Source organism: Sciurus carolinensis, unplaced genomic scaffold, assembly GCF_902686445.1.
Source record: "Sciurus carolinensis unplaced genomic scaffold, mSciCar1.2, whole genome shotgun sequence".
NCBI lineage: Eukaryota > Metazoa > Chordata > Mammalia > Rodentia > Sciuridae > Sciurus > Sciurus carolinensis.
This window is the reverse complement of record NW_025920212.1, coordinates 588343-606668: the sequence shown is the minus strand read 5'-3', so window position 1 is coordinate 606668 and position 18326 is coordinate 588343. Positions and strand designations below refer to the sequence as shown.

The 18326-nt window shown below is 44.8% G+C and overlaps 1 pseudogene; it reads right to left on the bottom strand.

The window, feature by feature from the left end:
* Positions 1–208: 208 nt before the first annotated feature.
* The window catches only part of LOC124975114 (TBC1 domain family member 8-like), a 32500-nt pseudogene continuing 14382 nt past the window's right edge, over positions 209–18326 (bottom strand).

Here is an 18326-nt window from a genome sequence, read left to right as displayed (position 1 = left end):
CATTTGGTCAAAATGACATTTTGGTATTGGGAGTATGGCAGATTGCATTTTCTGAATTTACAATGGAATTTACTCAATTTCCAATTGGAGAAATGAAATATTAGATATTATGACACTCATACGCATGAAGGCACACACATGCACACGCACACACTCAACAGAAATACAAGCACGCACGCTGAGACAACATTTGAGTTGGTTATGGTGAAATGCATTTAATAACCTGCATTCTCCAACAACGGGAGGATACATATATGCTCAATACTTAGCAACTTATAGATTAAGGAAATAATTATATATATGTTTACACATATGTATGTATATGTGTATATATATATGTATATATGCACATAATAAATACACACATATATATATATATCCATACCTCCCATGTGTGTGTGGGCATACATCACATCTGAAAAGAACGGTTCAGTCTGGATCAATAAAAGTAACAATTGATGCTGCAGGAGCTACTGTAACTGAGGAGGAGTGTGGGGTAATAAAGTCTCTAGCCACACCTCGTCCCCAAGGTAGTGACAAGGCCAAAACTAGTCTCTTCACTGCCGCTTAGAGTCTAGTTACGAAATTGGAGTCTATTCGCCTCAAATTTTCCACATAGAGAAAAATGTATGAATGTAGCAAAAATAATTTCGGTTCATAAAACTAGAGGACAGGCAGCCCTTTGTCCCAGGACACACACGCGGGAAACTGACACTGAGATGCTCACAGATGCCATCGGCCAGTGGGAGGAACACTTGGTTGACACCTGAAAATCCATAGGATCAGCACCGCCCGCTGCCCAAGTCACACAGCAGGAATGACACGAGAGCCAGACAGGGGAAAGGCCTGCTCCCCCTCTGCTCTCTGAGCCCTCAAGAGAGCCCTTGCTGCCCAAGGTATGTGGCCATCTCTCCACCCAGGTCCAGAGGAGCTGGTGCTCAGGTGCCACACTCTCCATGGTCATTGCCCAGCCTCCAGTGCCCATGGCACACCAGGGAAGGAGTGGCCTCACCAACCAGGTGGGAGTCAGGGTTCTGGCTGCCCAAAGGCTGGAGGACGACGGTCAGGGGTCTGAGGTACAGAGGTGGGCTCTTGTCTCCACGCTCCTTTCTGCTGTGACAAGACACCATTTCAAGATCCCCAAACTTGTGGTCACTGCACATGCTTGGTAGTTACAAAACAGGTGATGTGTGTCCAGCCTTTAAAAGAAAACAAACAAAAAAAAAGTGAGAGGAAAATATGCACCATTATTAAGTATCAGTTTAAAATGTGTTTTTAAAAGTATATGTGAATGAAAGTTCTAGAAGGTGAGGCTCTGGCAGACCCAGGTCCTTTTCTGCAGCCATCCAACCCTAAGAATGAGGGAGCATCTCTCTCAGCACGTTTTCTGTTCCAAAGGGCATCAACCCCTGAAACCTTGGGGTGTGTCAGCACCCCAGCATGTGAGGAAGGTGGGGGTGCCCAACAATCCCTCTGGATGTGAAGGGGCGTGTGTGGTCCACACCCACCCAGGGAGCACACCACCAGCCCCCCGAACATGGGGGACACCAGATCAACCCCTTCAAGCAGTGGTGTGATTCCCGAAGAGTCCCTCTATTGCGTTCAATGCCCACTCGGGACACCCAGCCCATCAGAGGTGACACCAGACTCACACCCCCTACTACTGGAGTCCCAATCATCTCTAGCACATTGTGTGCTCACACCCAAGGGGGTCACCACCCTACACATGCCCTCTGGAGCCCTCTGACACAGAGGTGGTGAGAGGGGGACTGTCACGTCATGGAAAGCCACCATGCTGCAGGCTCCTACCATGTCCTTGTCATTGGTTGAGGTGTCATAGTGCACAGGATGGTTGGCATGGACCTGCTTCAGTCTCTCAAGCAGGGTCTCCACCAAGGTCCCTCTATCCTTGATCTCGATGAACTGGAAGGCCATCTTGCTCCTGATGCTGATGAGGATGGGGCTGGGCAGCAGACTGGTGTCCTCCATCTTCTCCATGCTCACTACCTGATGCAAAAGATGGAACATGAAGGGGAGGTGCTGGAGAATGGAACTGACTAATTACGTTCTGTACATGTTCCAATATGAACAATGAATCCCACTGTTATGTATAATTGCAAGGCACTAATAAAAAGATTCAAACCACAGTAAGGACCACAAAAAAGAAGGAAGGCAGGCCTCCACGAACATGCTCAGAAGTTAATCTAACATGGATAATGGCAACAAGGACCTGGCATAAAGGTTGAAAAGTGTGCAAGGGAGCATCAATCACAATCACAAAAAGGTAGAAGTAACCCAAGCTTCCATGCACAGATGAATGGATAAGGGAACTGTGCTTCAGGCTACCATGGAATATTACTCAGACTTCCAAAGGAAGGGAATTCTAACAGATAAAAGGTGGATCAACATTAAGGACATTGTGTAGTGGAAGAAAAAGTCACAAAATGACTATGCTGTAGGATTCCACTTAGAAATTGGTTACAAGGTAAATTTGATGCTATGCATAATTCCAAAATTAATTTTTTACGTATGTAGGTCATCATGTCGATTTCTTGCTCCACTGATAATAATGCTTGCAAAATGAAGACATCTACTGCAGAAGGAGGGGATGGAGGTGGGAAATCATATGAGGAAAAACACTGAGTTTCTAAACAATAAGGCTCAGGACCCATGCTACGAGAAACGAGACCCCAGAAGTCTTGATGTGTAACAGCTGTGGTACCCCCTCAGCACAGATGCCTGAGATCAAGGACTGAGCTGCTTGCATTCAGAAGCAAACTCAGGCTGCCCACACTCCCGTTTCCAATGAGAGAATCATAGAGTTATAGGAGGGACCTGATCCTAACACAAGGAGGCATTTTTAAATCTTTCACAAGTTCCACAAAAGTATAAATGCCAATTTGCCACATATTTTCTAAAGGGGAAAATTTTTATAGTTTGCCTTTTCCTTTGTCTATTTTTGGCAACAAAAGTGGAGGATCCCTTCCTAAGAGCTGTAGGAAAAGCTTGAATTGCAAGGCATGTACTTTTGAATGACACCTTTATCAACAGTGTGGGGTTAGTGTATGTTGTTGTTACCATCGCTTCTAGGCAACCTTCAGTTGCCGTAGCAACAAGAGAAAAAAGGAAGGTTGAAGGGGTAATGGCGTAATTCAGGCCACGCTTCCCTCCTGGAGTCTGGCCATCAGATGGCCCAAGTTGCTCTGGTTGGGATATAGTTGGAGTGTGTCCCCCGAACGTTCTTGTGTTGAAAACTTGATCCCCAATGTGGCAGCATTAAACGGTGGTGGAACCTTAAGAGGTGAGGCCTAGTAGGGGATGGATGGGTCACTGAAAGAATAGCCCTCAGTAGGGATTATGGGACCTGGTTCGTTCCCACAACAGGGGTTGTTACAAAGAATGGTCCCTCCCCATTCTCTGGTTTCCTGTCTTCACATATGATGGTTCCATCTACTCATGCTCATGCCAAGGGGACACTGTCCACCACAATGCCCTCACTGGTGCTCACCCAACACCATGTTCTTGAGCCTCAGGACTGGGAGTTAATTAAGCCTTTTCTTCTTTTTTTTTTTTTTTTTTTTTTTTGGTTAATGAGTTAACCTGGCATCATGGATTTTGTTTAAGTAACAGAAAATGGATTCAACCACGTGGTTTAAAAGATGAAAATGTGCATCAAAGTGTGCACGGCAGGTCAAGCAGAGGGGAGAGGCAGGGTGTACCTCTCTGAGCAGAAGGACAACATTGTAGCAGCCATCTTCTCTGCTGGCAAAGTAGGTGGAGCTGTCAGAGGAAAACATGCGTCCTGCAGTGTGAAACCGACTGAAGGCGTCCAGAGGAGCAGTCCACCACAGTGTGCAGCTTCTCCTTCCTTGGTAGCCTGAAAATGATTTGGAACAGCTCCTTCTGCGCTTGGGATTCAAGGTCCCTGGTGAGAGGTAGGGAGAGGTCAAGATATGGAAAGGTCAATAGACACGAGATTGAAAAGTAAACACTTTTGAACTCGCTGGCACAACATGATACTTTAGTGACGGAAATGAAAACAAGTCATGCCCCTCCAGAGCCTATGAGCCCCACGGTCCATCCAGACGTTCAGTTGCCCTTCCAAGCAAGTGCAAGGAGCAGAGCCCGCTGTCCCCACCAGCAAGAAATTCATAAACTCATTAACTCAAATAAGCATTCAATACTGGTTTGAATAACTGAGAAGTACTCCAAAAATGGCAGCAAAGGCCATGTGTGGAGAAGTTACATGATAAGCGGGGGAGCATCGGTGAGACAAGGGGAAGGTGGAGCCCTCCCACGCTGCTTGTGGAAGGCTAAATGACACTCTCAGGTTGGCAAAAAGCCAGAAGCCCTCAAATGTTGAAAGTGGATCTAGTGTTTACCCAGACATTCCCTCCCGGGTGAATGCGCCCTACAGACTTGAGAACTGACGTCCACTAACTGGCACACAAACACAGCAAACAGATTCATAGTCAAAGGTGGAAACTACCCCATGTCCACCAGTTCATCAATGGACACACCAAATGTGGCACATTTCCTCAAGCAGGGTAGATAGTACTCAGCCATCAACAGAAAGTGTGCATAAACAGAGCTTGGAAACCTCAGGCTGAGTGAAAGAAGCCAGACACAAAGACCACAAGGTGCCAGGTTCACTTACATGAAATGTCCACACAGGAGGATGACAGACAAAAATAAGGAGTGGCAGCTCAGGAACGTGAGGCTTCTTTGGAGGGTAATAAAAGGTTCTGTGGCTGTGGTGATCATTGTGTGGTCCTGTGAATATTTAAAATCTCAACTACCCATTGAAAGGCTTAACTGTTCAGATGTGAATAACCAAAAAGGAGCCTGACTTTTCTCCAGAGGAGGACCAGGGAGCCGGGGGAAGCCAAGTGCACTGCACAAGTTCTCACACTGAATCACACACAATTTCCTACGTTCGTATAGGAATATACGCCTGGTGTAGCTCCACATCTTGTACAACCACAAGAAGGGAAGCTGTACTCCATGGATGTAGGACATGTCAAAGTACACATGACGGTCAAGTACATCTACAAAGAAGAAAGAAAAAGAAGTTCACATACTGCAAGAATGGAAGGTGAGGTCCCTCAGGGGAACCACAAGGTCCCTGAGAGTCAACAATGCCCAATGCACTAACATTTAACTCTAAAAATGTTGCTGTCATAGCATTGAGAGTAGAATGGTGGAAACCTGAGGCCAAAGAGGTTGGCTCAGGGGCTCTGAGCCAGTGAGAGAAGGAGTATGAAGTTCCGGGGTGCTGCCACAGAGCAAGTGACTACCGGTGCCAATGCCACACAGAATACTTCAGATTGCTAGATGAAAGGATTTAGGGACCAGGAAACAAAAACAATGATCACAGCCCCAAGAGTCTCTTTCCTAAGGAATAGATAAGCACCATCCATCTTCCAAAAGTTCTATCACACTTCAGAGGTGACGCAATGCCACATGGAGTTGAATTTGGGAAAAAAGAAAAAAGAAAACATACAAAGAGCATTTCTTTTCTTTTTCTTTCTTTCTTTTTTTTTTTTTTTGTGCCTTTTGTGGCAACATGTGACCACTTTGAAGTACATGCATACAGCTGGAAGGGATGGGAAGTCATTCTGAATACATGAAAACCCCAAACATGTTGCTGTTCAAGGACCACCACTGAGAAGGATGCACCCCCACCAGACAGTCAGAAGAAAGTGCATGTGTTAAGGAGGAAGAGATCTGCTGTTTTCAAAATGACTTTCTTTGTATTAGCACTGCACACTAGACCTCATGGCTTTGAATGAATTCACTACAGGTTGAGTTGGCCTTATTCAAAATGCTTGGGACCAGAAGAGATGCAAATTTCAGAGTTTTTCAGATTTTACAAGATCCATGTAAGCTTTAGCAATTGAGCATTCTAATTCAAAAAATCTAAATAAAAACTGCTCCAAAATTCAGTTACAAAACAAGAGTTTCAGATGCTGAGGTACTAAACTGCCTCATGAGCAAAGGCATTATAGCTATGGTTTACTCATCTCCTTGGATATTTTAAAGAAACATCAATCAAAAAAAATTAAGGAATGTTAAAACAGATAAACAATTTTAAAGTAAAAGACTAAGGCTCTTTTTAAAATTAAACATAGTATTATATGATTTGGCTATTACACTTCTTGGTAAAAAAACTGGATAGAATCGAAAGTAGGTATCAGAGAAATTAGTGTGCCCAGTTCACGACAGTATTGTTCACAATAGCCAGAAGGTGAAAGCAAACTAAGCGTGCACGGACAGACGAGTGGATAAACACAGTGGGGTATGTACATACGATGGATTATGATTCAACCCTGAAAAGGAAGGACATTCTGACACATGCTGTGACAAAGATGAGCATTGACAACATTATAGTAAGTGAAATAAACCCAAGGCAAAATATTAACTGCTGTCTACTTGTGTGAGGAATCCAGTTGATTTCACAGAGACAGCAGAATGGCGTTTGTCAGGCAAGATTGAACAGGGTGGTAGTGTCTAGTAGGTAGACTTCTTGTTTAATCAAGTCAGAAGAGTTCTGGAAAGGGCAGTGAGGATGGTCATGTATCAGTGTGAACGTACTTAATGCCACTGAACTGCATGCCTGAAAATGGTGGGTCTGTGTTATATTTCACAGTTAAAAAAAAAAAAAAAACTCTGTTTAATGACTAGTAGTATTCGATCAGTCCTGATTCTGTAAGTATGTCAAAAATTGAATCCAGGACAGTAGTCTATGGTCTCTCATAGGATCTTTCATAATGGTTTACCTTGACATCAGTGTTGTGGTTAGTTACCCAGTTATGATCTGCAAACCTGAAATCAAAGTCCAGCTCAAACACCGTGTTTGAACTTCAGATGATAAAGCTGAATTCCTTAGTGACATTGCAAGCAACTAACCTGATAGTCTTCCTGACTGGTGTCACTGTGGGCCAAATTATTCAACATACTGACTTACTCTATTGATGACAAACGTATCGAAATCAGTTCAGCTACCCTGAAAACATTCTCTACCATGTGATTTAAGATGAAAAGATAAGGACTTGTTGTAGTATGGTGGTAGAGACCTGGTCTAGCATGCATAAGGACCTGGGTTCAACCCCAGCACCACCAGAAAAACAAAACAAGGTTTCTATACAAATACCATGCCATTTTATGAAAGAAACTTGAGCATTCATGGGGTTTGCTATGCACACAGGCCCTCGAACCAATGCCCAGGGACACAGTGAAGACCTCACAATCAGAAGGTGCTAAGCAAAGCACATGAAATGGTCAAGCAGCTGAGGGTCGCCAGGGAACTGAAGCTCTACCTCTCGGTGATTTGGTTTGACTCCTGCACATCTGGCTCCAGACCTCATTATCCAGCAGCCTCCGCAGCATCACATCTACCAGCTGCTCCATGATCTTCAAGACTGCATCTAGGATCAGAAACATAGAGGAGTCATGCTCTTTATTCTGTGTGGTGATTCGGATGGTGTCCGCCACAAAGACGTTGGCTGTCCTTTCCAAATTCTAGATATCAACCCAAGGGATTAAAATTTTAACTGAAAGAGAAAAGATGCAAACTCAGATCCCCCATAAAGTGGGAGCCAGACTTCAAGCATCAGCAAACAACAATCCAAAGTTCTATTTGTTTCTTTTAAGCTAAAATGCAAAAGTCTCAAAGCCTGTGCAGGGGAAGAGCACACAACTGCCTGACAGCTGCTGGTGAAACCCAATTCATGGGCCAAGGGTTTTCTTAAAGATTGAAGTGTCATCTCCCAGGTTGCTGGCTACTGCATACTTTCAAGGACCATCATTTTGCAATCCATCGGAATACATCTTCATGAATACTTCAACACTCATGCAAACATTTCTGAATCACACAAAACATTCTTTCAAACACAGCACTCACACCTCAAGGTAGAGGAAAAAAGGAGTGTGCAAGAGCGTTATTCATTTCTTGTTCACAATAGCGGGCTGAGCATCGAGTCTGTGTCACATGACTCTTATGCTTAGAAGACACTACAAGCAGATTCTATGAAATGTTAAGGTAATACAGTACAGTCAGGCACAGCGTATGTGCACCTCCCAGCTACCTGCAAGCCTGAGGCAGGTGGGTGTCTTGATCCCAGAGTTTTAGGTCCAGCCTGGGCAACAAAGCAGGACTTTCACTTTAGAAAAAGAAAGCAGGTGCTGGGACACAGCTCAGTAGTAGAGCACTTGCCTAGCATGTGTGAAGCCCTGGGTTTGATTCCCAGCACTGCCAGAAAGACAGCCAGGTGCTGTGGCACACGCCTTTCATACCAGTGACCCAGGAGGCTGGAGGATCCCTCCTTGCTAGGGAGGTAACTTAGCTAGTCCTTGTCTCAAAAAGCAAGGTTGGGGTGGGGGGAAGTGCTCAACAGTTAAGAGCTCTGGCTTCAATCCTCAGTAATACTACTACTAATAAAGATAATGTAAAGTAGTGGAGGTGATACATTTTTAAACAAACATGCTAGTCCCAGATTTTTTGAGGGGTATGTACCAGGGATTAAAGTCAGGGGCACGTGGCTACTGAGCCTCATCCCCAGCCCAATTTTGTATTTTATTTAGAGACAGATCTCACTGAGTTGCTTAGTGCCTCCCCTTTGCTGAGGCTGCCTTTCAACTAGCTATCCTTCTGTCTCAGTCTCCTGGGATGCTGGAATTGCAGGTGTGCACCACAATACCCATCCGAGAATTATTGTGGATACAGTGATAGGCAGTATGCTAATGCAGAGGAAAGGGGCAGAAGATAAAGTCGTATCTGTTAGCTGATTCATCATACAGATAACAAGTGGAAAAACATGATAGAATAGTAGCAATAATTTTTTCCAAATATCATCATCCTAACACAATTAGGTTTAGTGACAATCCTTAGTGTCCAGAATTAAATCATTTCTTTTTCACATCAGAGAATGAATGTCATATTTTAACATTTCCTTCCACTTATTTAGCCATAGCATTTTCGATGCCTTTAGAATTGTAAACAGCCTCATTTCTATGTCAGGCCTGGGACTACTCTTTTCCAGCTATGCCAGCTCTTCTGCCCACACTAGTTTCATCTACACTGCCTACTTGAGTTCATTAAGTGACTGCTCTGTGGAAACGCCCTGCACTTAAGCAGCACAAATAGGAAAAACTAAACTACAAGCAAATAAGCAACACCAACTTGGCAGGACACAGCCCAGAAACAGACATGGTGTACATTATAAGGGGACAAGGAAGGCATGGTGGACGTGACCAATCTGAACTGGGTATTGAAGGACAAACAGGAGTTTCTAAAGAAGCTAAGGAGAGAAGGAAAAGCATTTGGAATAGTGTTCATTTGGGAAAGCATTTCAGAAAGAAGGATGGCCAAGGTTAGGCTGGGGCCCATTCCAAGCAAGGTCAGGAGAGGACTGGGCACACAGGGCAGGATACTGAGGCATCAGAAGGGAGTCTGGTGAGACTGAAAGAGAAAATAGCATGTGAAAGAGGCTGGTCACAGGAGATATTCAGGAGGAGGCCTCCCACTGGCTGTACTTGGAGAATAAATGAAGAAAACCACACATACGTGTGCGTCTCCCGTGCCACCGAGCACGTGCTTTTGAAATGGCTTCTGAAAGTGCTTTCAATGGCAATGGCTTTTGAAACCTTGAACACACAACTGACACCTGTGGCCTTGCCTTTTCCTGTGGGAATGCCAGTACTGAGGACAGAGCCCACTGCTGGTGCGATCTCATAAATTCTTTCTGGATTTGAAGTGGACCCAGGTAAAGTGTTCTGCATATACAACAGTCATGATGTTCAAGGACGGGTGTTTTAAAAGATGTCCTTCTGCATTAAGAAGCAGAAGTACATGCTACTCCTTTAGAAATAGTCACCCATCAGATATGATACTGTATCTTCAACATGATCTATGGTAGTAAAAGGTCTTGAGTAGCTATTTAATTAAGTTACACAGATATGCTTCTGAAGGTTGCAGAAAAATGAATTGTCTCCAGAAAACAAGCAAAAAAAAAAAAAATCAAGCTCCTTCGTTGTAGCATGTATACTTCAACTTAATTATCTGCACAAATCATTTGGAAACTAATCCAGTATCACCTGCTGTCATCTCAACCACCCACTTAAATCTTTTGCTGTGGGATTTAACCTTTATTGGCTTCTCTAGGGAGCCATGCCAATCAACCCCAGGGCCAACTTTATCTTGAAGGACCAAATACTGCAGATGCTGGCACTGGCCTCACATGACTTCATTGACCAGGAGAAGGGGTAGAAGCAGAGGTGGTTGATGCTGATGTACAGACAGCCTTGGCGGGGCATCCAGCCCTTACAGCAGCAGCAAGAGCAGTAGGTGACCACCTTCTCTGCCTCGAGGAGGATAAACCTGGCCTCCAACATCACCACCGCTTCTCAGAACTTCCTGGGCTCCCCTTTCTGCTCAGTAAGCCTGCTGCTGCTCTCTTAAGCAATCAGACCCTGACATACAAGAGACAGGGCCTTCATCCAGGGAGTTGGGCAAAGGGAAGGAAGAGAGCACAAGCGACAGGAAGCAGGAAGGACAGATGCACCCAGGCACTTGAGGAATCTCTGTTGCTTCCACGACAACCACTCCTGTCCACTACCCTGAAACAGTCACAGCCAGAGGGGGGAAAAAAAAGACAGAGATCGATTAACCATCACAAGGTTGCAAAACACAAAGAAAAGTCTCTCAGTCACTTACTGACCATGAAGCTGTGGCTGAATCAGCTGACTTCTAAGGTGTTGAGAATTTTAATTCACAATTATTTCCTAAATCCTCCCTACACTCTTGCTACAGTTTGGATCTTCCATGCCTCCCCAAGGTCCATGTGTTAAAGGCCTGATTCACAGCTAGTGTACTGGGAGGTGATGGAACTGCACAAGGTGGGGTCGGGCGGGAGGTCCTTGGATGACTAGGGGTGTGCCCTTGAAGAGGACAGTGGGACCCTAGCCCCTTCCTCTCTGCCCCCTGGCTCGCCATGAGTTGAACATTTTTCCTCTGCCATAAGCCGCTGCCTTGATGTGCTGTCCCATCACAGGCTCACAAAAAAGGGGGCCAACCAGTCAAAGATGCAGCCTCCAGAACTGGGAGCCAAACCAACCTTCCCTAAGTCAGTCATCTCAGGTATTTGTGACAGTGATGAAAAGCGAACCAACACAAGAGATACAAAACCCAGTGACTGGCTCTGGTGTGGGAACTCACATCAGCCCCGAAGAACTACGCAACTAGGACCTAAGAGTCTCTTTAAAACATGAACAAATGTCTTCATTAGGTTCAAAAGGTCAGTATAAAGCCAACTGCAGGATCTGGACAAGACTAATGCCGTGCACCACCACCATCCACTCTATACTTTTTGAAGGTGGAAGGGAGGACCCTGGTCAAGCTTCCAGAGGCTGGAAGTACTCCTAAGTCCCTGGGGAGTGCCGGAAACAGCAGAGGGCACAATCTGACACTGCAACTCTTTTGCCAACCACCATCAACAAGAAGGGACCTTTGTGATCTGCGCTGGTGAGAGAAGAGTCTAGAATAAAAGGTGTGGTCCATTTCTCAAGGGTGACAGTCTGTCGTTAACAGTTCTGTTGTTTTTCTTAACATTTTCATTTGTGTTTTATATGACTGTCTTATGAGAGCCTATGTTTCTTAAGATGAGGCTGTTTTCTCGGGGGTGTTACCAAATCCTCACTGTATAAGTCATTTTAGAAATGAAACCTGGGCACTCACGTTAAAATAATCTAATCCTAATTACTATAAAATAAACCTCAGTGCTGGTGAAGTGTACTGTTTTCTTCATTACTTATCAGGCTCTAGAGCCAACTGGCATGGCGGAGAACAGGATTCAGTGGCTCCAAGCAAACATGATGGTAGCCATAGGGCCTCCCAACTGTCATGGCTGCATGTCTGGTCCCAGGAAGAGCTGAAGCAGAGGGATTCTTCAAGTTTATGGAGCAGCCAAGGGAAAGGTTTCCAAGTTGGAAAGGTACAACTCTCACTCCCTGTGGATCTGGCCCGAGGAGTGGGGAGAACAAATGCCACGATGTGCTCTTGCTCCCCAGCACTGCCTCCTCAGGTTTCCTTCCTTCCTTCCTTTTTTTAGGACATACTACCTTTGAAGTGTCACGGATCAAATCTGTCACCCCCAAACATGCCACTTCAGCATAAGGATAACTGAGCCAAAGATAACTGAGAAACAAAAAAGATGGGGTACCAGAAAGGCTGTCTGCCCTGCCCCATCTGCCTCGAGTCAGGAGGGACTCTCCATCTGCACAGGTGTGTCACCCTCTGTCCTGGGAAGACACCTATGACCTCTTGATCTCGGCAGCATGAGGGGCTCACACAGCCTCACGAAGACAGCCCTCCACTGCCATTAGTTTCCCCCATGTTTACCTCCCTGACCCTGCGCCACCCCAAAAGATGGAGTCCTTTTCCTGTCACCTCAGTCCTCAGTCAACTGGTTGCTTTCCCTTAAGGTGCTGTGCAAGGTCGATTTTAACCACCCTATCAGTTACATGGCTGAGTTTCTGCCACGTGTATACACTCTGCGTGCATTCAAATAACTCTTTCTCTCTTGCTCATCTGCTGCAAAGCGATGTCATTTTCAGGGTCTCAACTACAGAACCTAGGGAGAGGACATTTTTTCCTTCTCCTACAGAAGGGTTTCAGGAAGCAGCATAGCAGAAATCATTTTCCTTTGCCCCACACAAGGGCAATACCTCCAGAAAAGAACCACTACAGTTCACGTTAGGCCAAGAGAAGCAGGTCAAGTGTCGCTGATGCTCAGTCCCATCTGACACAGGACACCGAGGCTCAGTCCATCGGCAATGATGAGGGGTGTCCCGAGAACTGTGTCTTTTACTATAGCCCTGATCAGCTCTGACCCCACAGGTAAGAGGTCATGCCAAGCACTGGATGGCCTCCATCACTCCTGCTCTTCACTGATCCTGCTCACATCCCTAGTCCCCAAATGGAAAAGAGTGATTCTCTTGCTTCCTCTAAAACCAAAAATTCACTTTGACACCCCTTACGAAAAGCTGGAACTCTTCAGGTTTGTTTTCAATAAAACAAAATCCATGGTCTGGGAGATTCACATTTCTATTAGTGCATTCTACTTATACACAGTAGTGGGGTTCACTCTGACATCATCATACAGGCATGGAATAGAATGAGCTCCATTTCCCTCCCCTGGGCTTCCTACTTTAGTGGGCTCTCTACTACGTATTTGGTCTTTAATTAGTGCTTTATAGGTATGCATCGAAGATGGAATTCACTCTTGTATATTCATATATGTATACAGCACTATTTTGACTATTTCTTTCCACACTGGGGATCCTTTGAATAGAGGAAATGAACTGAGGGGGAGGAAGGAGGAACAGGAAGAGGGAGGAATGATGGATTGCTCTGGGGAGGTTTTATCCCAAGGCAAGAAAACTGTACTGCAGGTTTCTGTGTTCAAGTGTGTAAGGAGAGTTCTCTGTAGAACAAGGAAACATGTCCCTCCCCAACAGGATCTTAAAGCACCAGTCACCATCATGTCCTTGTAAGGATACCAGTTATGTAACAATGTAACTGGCAGGATGTATGGACAAATACCTCCCAAGATTCCTCTCCTGCCTTCTCACACCTTAACTGGCTGTAACTCCATTTAATTAACATCTGCAGAACAAACATCCACTATTAGTGGGACCAGAGCACTAGGTCCAACGTGGTGACAAATGTTACAGCTAAAGAGAAAATAAGTCACGAATAACTACTTTGAGGAAGACAATTATATGTTGCTTCTGCAAAAACAGAAATCTTAACATTATGGTATCCCACGAGAAAAAAAAAAGGATGATTATATCTGTAAAAGATAACAGGAATTAGGCCTGAGGATGAAGCACCACCCCCTTTTTTTCCTAAATTTCAGGTGTATCTTTATGTGCCACAAAGACTGACAGGTGACAAATAGAACTAATTTCCCTTTGCGCATTAATCCAAAAAGTGTAATTGGACTGGTGAAGACTGTGGGTATGTGGCAGAGTTCAAAATGTCATGAAGGGTTACCCGAGATGGGGAGAAAGGTCAAGAACAAAGGGCCTACCTTCACCTTCCCCTTGACAAAGCTGGCCATGTCAACTTTATTATCAAACACAGACAGAGTATGGAGGAGATTCTGTCCCAGCGAGTTCCAGTGCTGGTTGATTTCCTCTAATGTGGAACCTTTATCAGAATAGAAAGAAAGAGAGTGAAAAACAAGAGTCATCATTTTGCCAACATTAAGACCCTGTGTTAATGTTCCGCAAACGTCCCATGCCAGGGTTCTCACACCCCGAGCCACTGTTTGTCACTGAAAGCTGGCACTCTCCACTTGTGCAACGGTCTCTCATGCCAGTGCACTGGGACTTATAAACTTCAGTCCCATGGCCACTTAGGCCAGCTCACCAAGCAGGAAAGTCTTGGAACTGTCCTGTGACCACCCTGCACACCTCAATCATGTGCAGAGCACCTACCACTCAAGTGTCAGAAGCCTTTGCAATGGTACAGCTGTTCCAGAATGGAACACAGACCAAGTAGCAGACGATTCTCAACAGTCTCACTTAGTGTCTCCCAGGAGAAGAGAGGCCCATGGAGAAGTACCAAAGTCACGTTCACAGGGGAAGAACCTCCTGGGAAGCTCCTCACAAGGATGTTGTCGCTGTAACAGGCACTGGTCAACTGACAAGCAATAGCCAGGAATTTCACAGGTTTAAAAATGGACACTTCATACCATTTACAGCAATATCTCTAAAAACTATAAGATGAGGTATACATTAAAAAACAAAATAGCATGAAGGCAACTACAGTAAGTTAATTCCTTTCAAAGGCAACTAAGAAACTTCACCATATTTTTGGAGCATTGAACAACACCATTAACCAAAGGCACGATCATTTCAGTCATATCTTTCTTTACAAGGAGGTTTCTAGTCATCACTATTGCATGATGGCTACTCCAGCATAGGAGAGCACATGCTCAGCTTCCAGTGCAGGGTCCCACACATAGCAGATACTCAGTGAAGTGCTCAGTAAAGCAAGCACAATCCTAAACAAGAAAAGGCATGTGAGGACCAGGCAATGTGGCTCAGCTGGATTTCCAAATGGAACATGGGATATATTCTAAACTCAGAGAAGTTAAAGGATACCAGAAAATAGTATACAATAACTGAGCCACTGTAAGGCACAAAGGCCACTGGAGTCATAATACCCAAATGCCAGATGTGTGTTTTCAAAACTGAACTTCCTTTCCCACTCTATCCCACCTGCAACCTTCCTCTCCTACACTACAGATTCATGTGAATATTGTGTAACACAGGTTGAGCAATCCAATCTGGAAATCCAATTTCTAAAATGTTCCAAAGTCTGCAACTTTGCAGGTCCAACATCATGTCAGAGGTGGAAAACCCCATACCTGATTTCTGGTTCAAAGGACACAAACTACTTCATGTACAGGACTGAAAATACTATATAAAAGTACCTTCCAGCTATGGGCACAAGGTGCATATGAAACAAATGACTTTCATGTTTTAGTTGGGCAGCATGGTATTATGTACATGCAAATATCCCATCATCCTAGAAAATCCAAAACTCTTCTGGTTCCCCAGGATTTTGAATAAGGGATATGCAACCTGTACCTCAGAGGGAAAGTGCCAGAAGGCTCACTTTGAACTTGCAGATTAAGGTCTGTGAGAAAGAAGAACATCTGTATTAGGACTGCTCTTCTGAGTGGGCACTTGGGATGGAATTAAAAGAAGTACCCAGAAGTACCTCGAAAGGAAAAAGAAAAGCTCAAGACAACAGAACTTGGTTCCTTTGTGATCTCCCAATGCTGAGGCACAGGATGGCCTAAGGTGACATCTTTGGGTCACCACCAAAGCCAGTCTGTCAGGACTGGGAGGCTGTCCCTCTCTCCACTCATGTCTCTGTTCCCAGGTAACCAAGAGGACATGACCAGAGACCTTCTCACCTCCCATCTTGTTCTTTAAGAATCCAGAAGCCTAAGCGGCAACCCACTTGAAACTTAGAAGGAGCTACCACTGGGGTGAGTGGTGAGGATCTTCTTCAACTACTAGGTAAGCTTTCTTCAAACTATTGTAGGTGGTTCCTCAATATCTGTAAGGGATGGGTTTTTGAACCCTTCAAAGATACCAGAATCCAAGGATGGTCAGGCTCCTATGATAAAATGGTATGTAATATTGAAGTATGACCTGGGCCCATCCACCCGTACACTTCCAGTTATCTCTAGATTACCCATTAACCTAGTACAATGTAAATGATACATAAACAGCTCTTATGCTATCTTATGTGGGGAATAATGACAAGAACAGGAAACTACATGTTGAGTATAGAAGCAATTTTTTCTGAATAGTTTTGATATGCAGTTCATTGACTCTGCAGAAGGTGAACCCCAGATACCCAGGCTGAGGACACATACCACCTCCCACTATGCAGACATGCTCTGCACACCAAGTCACAATCACATCTCCTCTGCTTGAACATCCTGCACACCAGCCCATGAACTCCAGCTCCTGACCCTCCCACGAAAATAGAGTTCCTTCCTTTTTCCCTCTTTTCCTGTTTCTCTCATTTGCCTCCAGTCCATGCCACAGATCCTTCTAGCAAAGGGAAAACCCTGCACTTAGGCTGCTACAAGCAAATTCAAAACTACTTTGAATCAGAAACCCAAACTCAGCTCTGTAAAGGCATGAGTGTTATTATCAATACAAAAGGTCTGGCGAGTTTCTCAGAGCCTTTCAACCTTCAGCCATGTTCCATGGAGGACTCTTCTCCTGGCTGTGCCTCTAAGTCCTCTTTTGGGAATCAGAAAAGTCCACCTAAGCCTTCAATCTACAGCAACAGGAATCAAATGACTACATAAGCAAATCCATTCTTGGAATGATTCTAAGCAGATAACTCAAACTCCTGCAGTTCCTGCCAATGTTATTTCTGCTTCCTGGAAAACAGGTAGAGACAACAAGGTGTTTAGTGCTCCGGGTCATGGTGAAGAATACAGCGACTGTTTCAACAACACAGCACTACCACTGAGAACCAGCTATGTCTCACAAGGGAACTTATAAGTCCTGCCATGGCCTGGACTTCTCAAAAGCAGAACAGGACCATGACTAACCAAGACCACCAGGCACACAGAACCAGGAGCAAAGCCTCCTTGACCTCCCAGGGCTCCCAGAGAATTTGTCACGGCTTAGGGTCAATTCAGCAGTGTTCGGGTCCTCTCATCACTCCTGCTCCTCTCCACCTTCTTCCCCTGGCCCCAAACTGAATGGGGATTACCTCCTGGTATTCGGCCCTCCTGCTTCCCAAGTACAGTGTCCTGAACTCTACTCACGGGACAACCATTATATATGATTCTAAAATGCAGGCAGACGTACAATGGAGTCTCGTCCAGTCTTAACAAGGAAGGAAATTCTGACATATACAGCAACATGGATGAAACTTGAAGACTGCCATGTGAACCGAGTCAGTCACAGGATAAGGCAGTATGAGTCCGCCATATAAGGTTCCTCGCCAAATGCAGAGGGAGGAAGTGCAATGGAAGCTGCCAGGGAAGAGAGGAGCAGAGACTTTAATGGGTGCAGAGATTCATTTTGAGAACTTGAGGAGTGTTCTGGAGGTGGATGGTGGTGATGCCCACATATCATTGTGAAAGTACTTTATGCAACTAACTAAAAATAAAATAATTAGGATAGTAAATTTTGTATTGTACCGTTGAGAAGAAAAAATTTGTTTTGAAAGCAAAAAACACAACCTCTATCTTGAAGTTGTCTGACTGCTCAATGTTCATGAGTAGGCCTGTTCCCTGCCTTTTCACAAAGGACCCAAGAAATCTTAATTGTAACTACCCATGCTCCTCAACTGACAACCAGGTTGCATCCTAATAAACTCATCGTGAGGTTGAGATTGCTATCAAAAAAACCCGTATTTAATACTGAATCCACCAAGTATCACAGCTTAGCCTCCTGGGCAGGGATCCTTTCTCAATGCTCAGCACAAAATGAAGTATGAAGGCGAGTCAACAACATGCAAGACGCCTAAGTAATGCCTGCACAAGTATCTCAGTCAACAGCACAATCCCCACACCAGAACATACCCATGCCTCCCATCCTCACTCTCCACAAGAGAACCCTGAAAAGAACAATTCACTATTCAGGACCTTCTGAGGGCAGGACAATGTAGAAAACAAGCCACTGGCAAACCTGATCTGTGTCAGCCTAAGGAAAAGATTCTCAGGACCCGAAGCCCAGTGATGCAGTCTCTTGGTACAGACAGGCAAAATGTGGCAGAG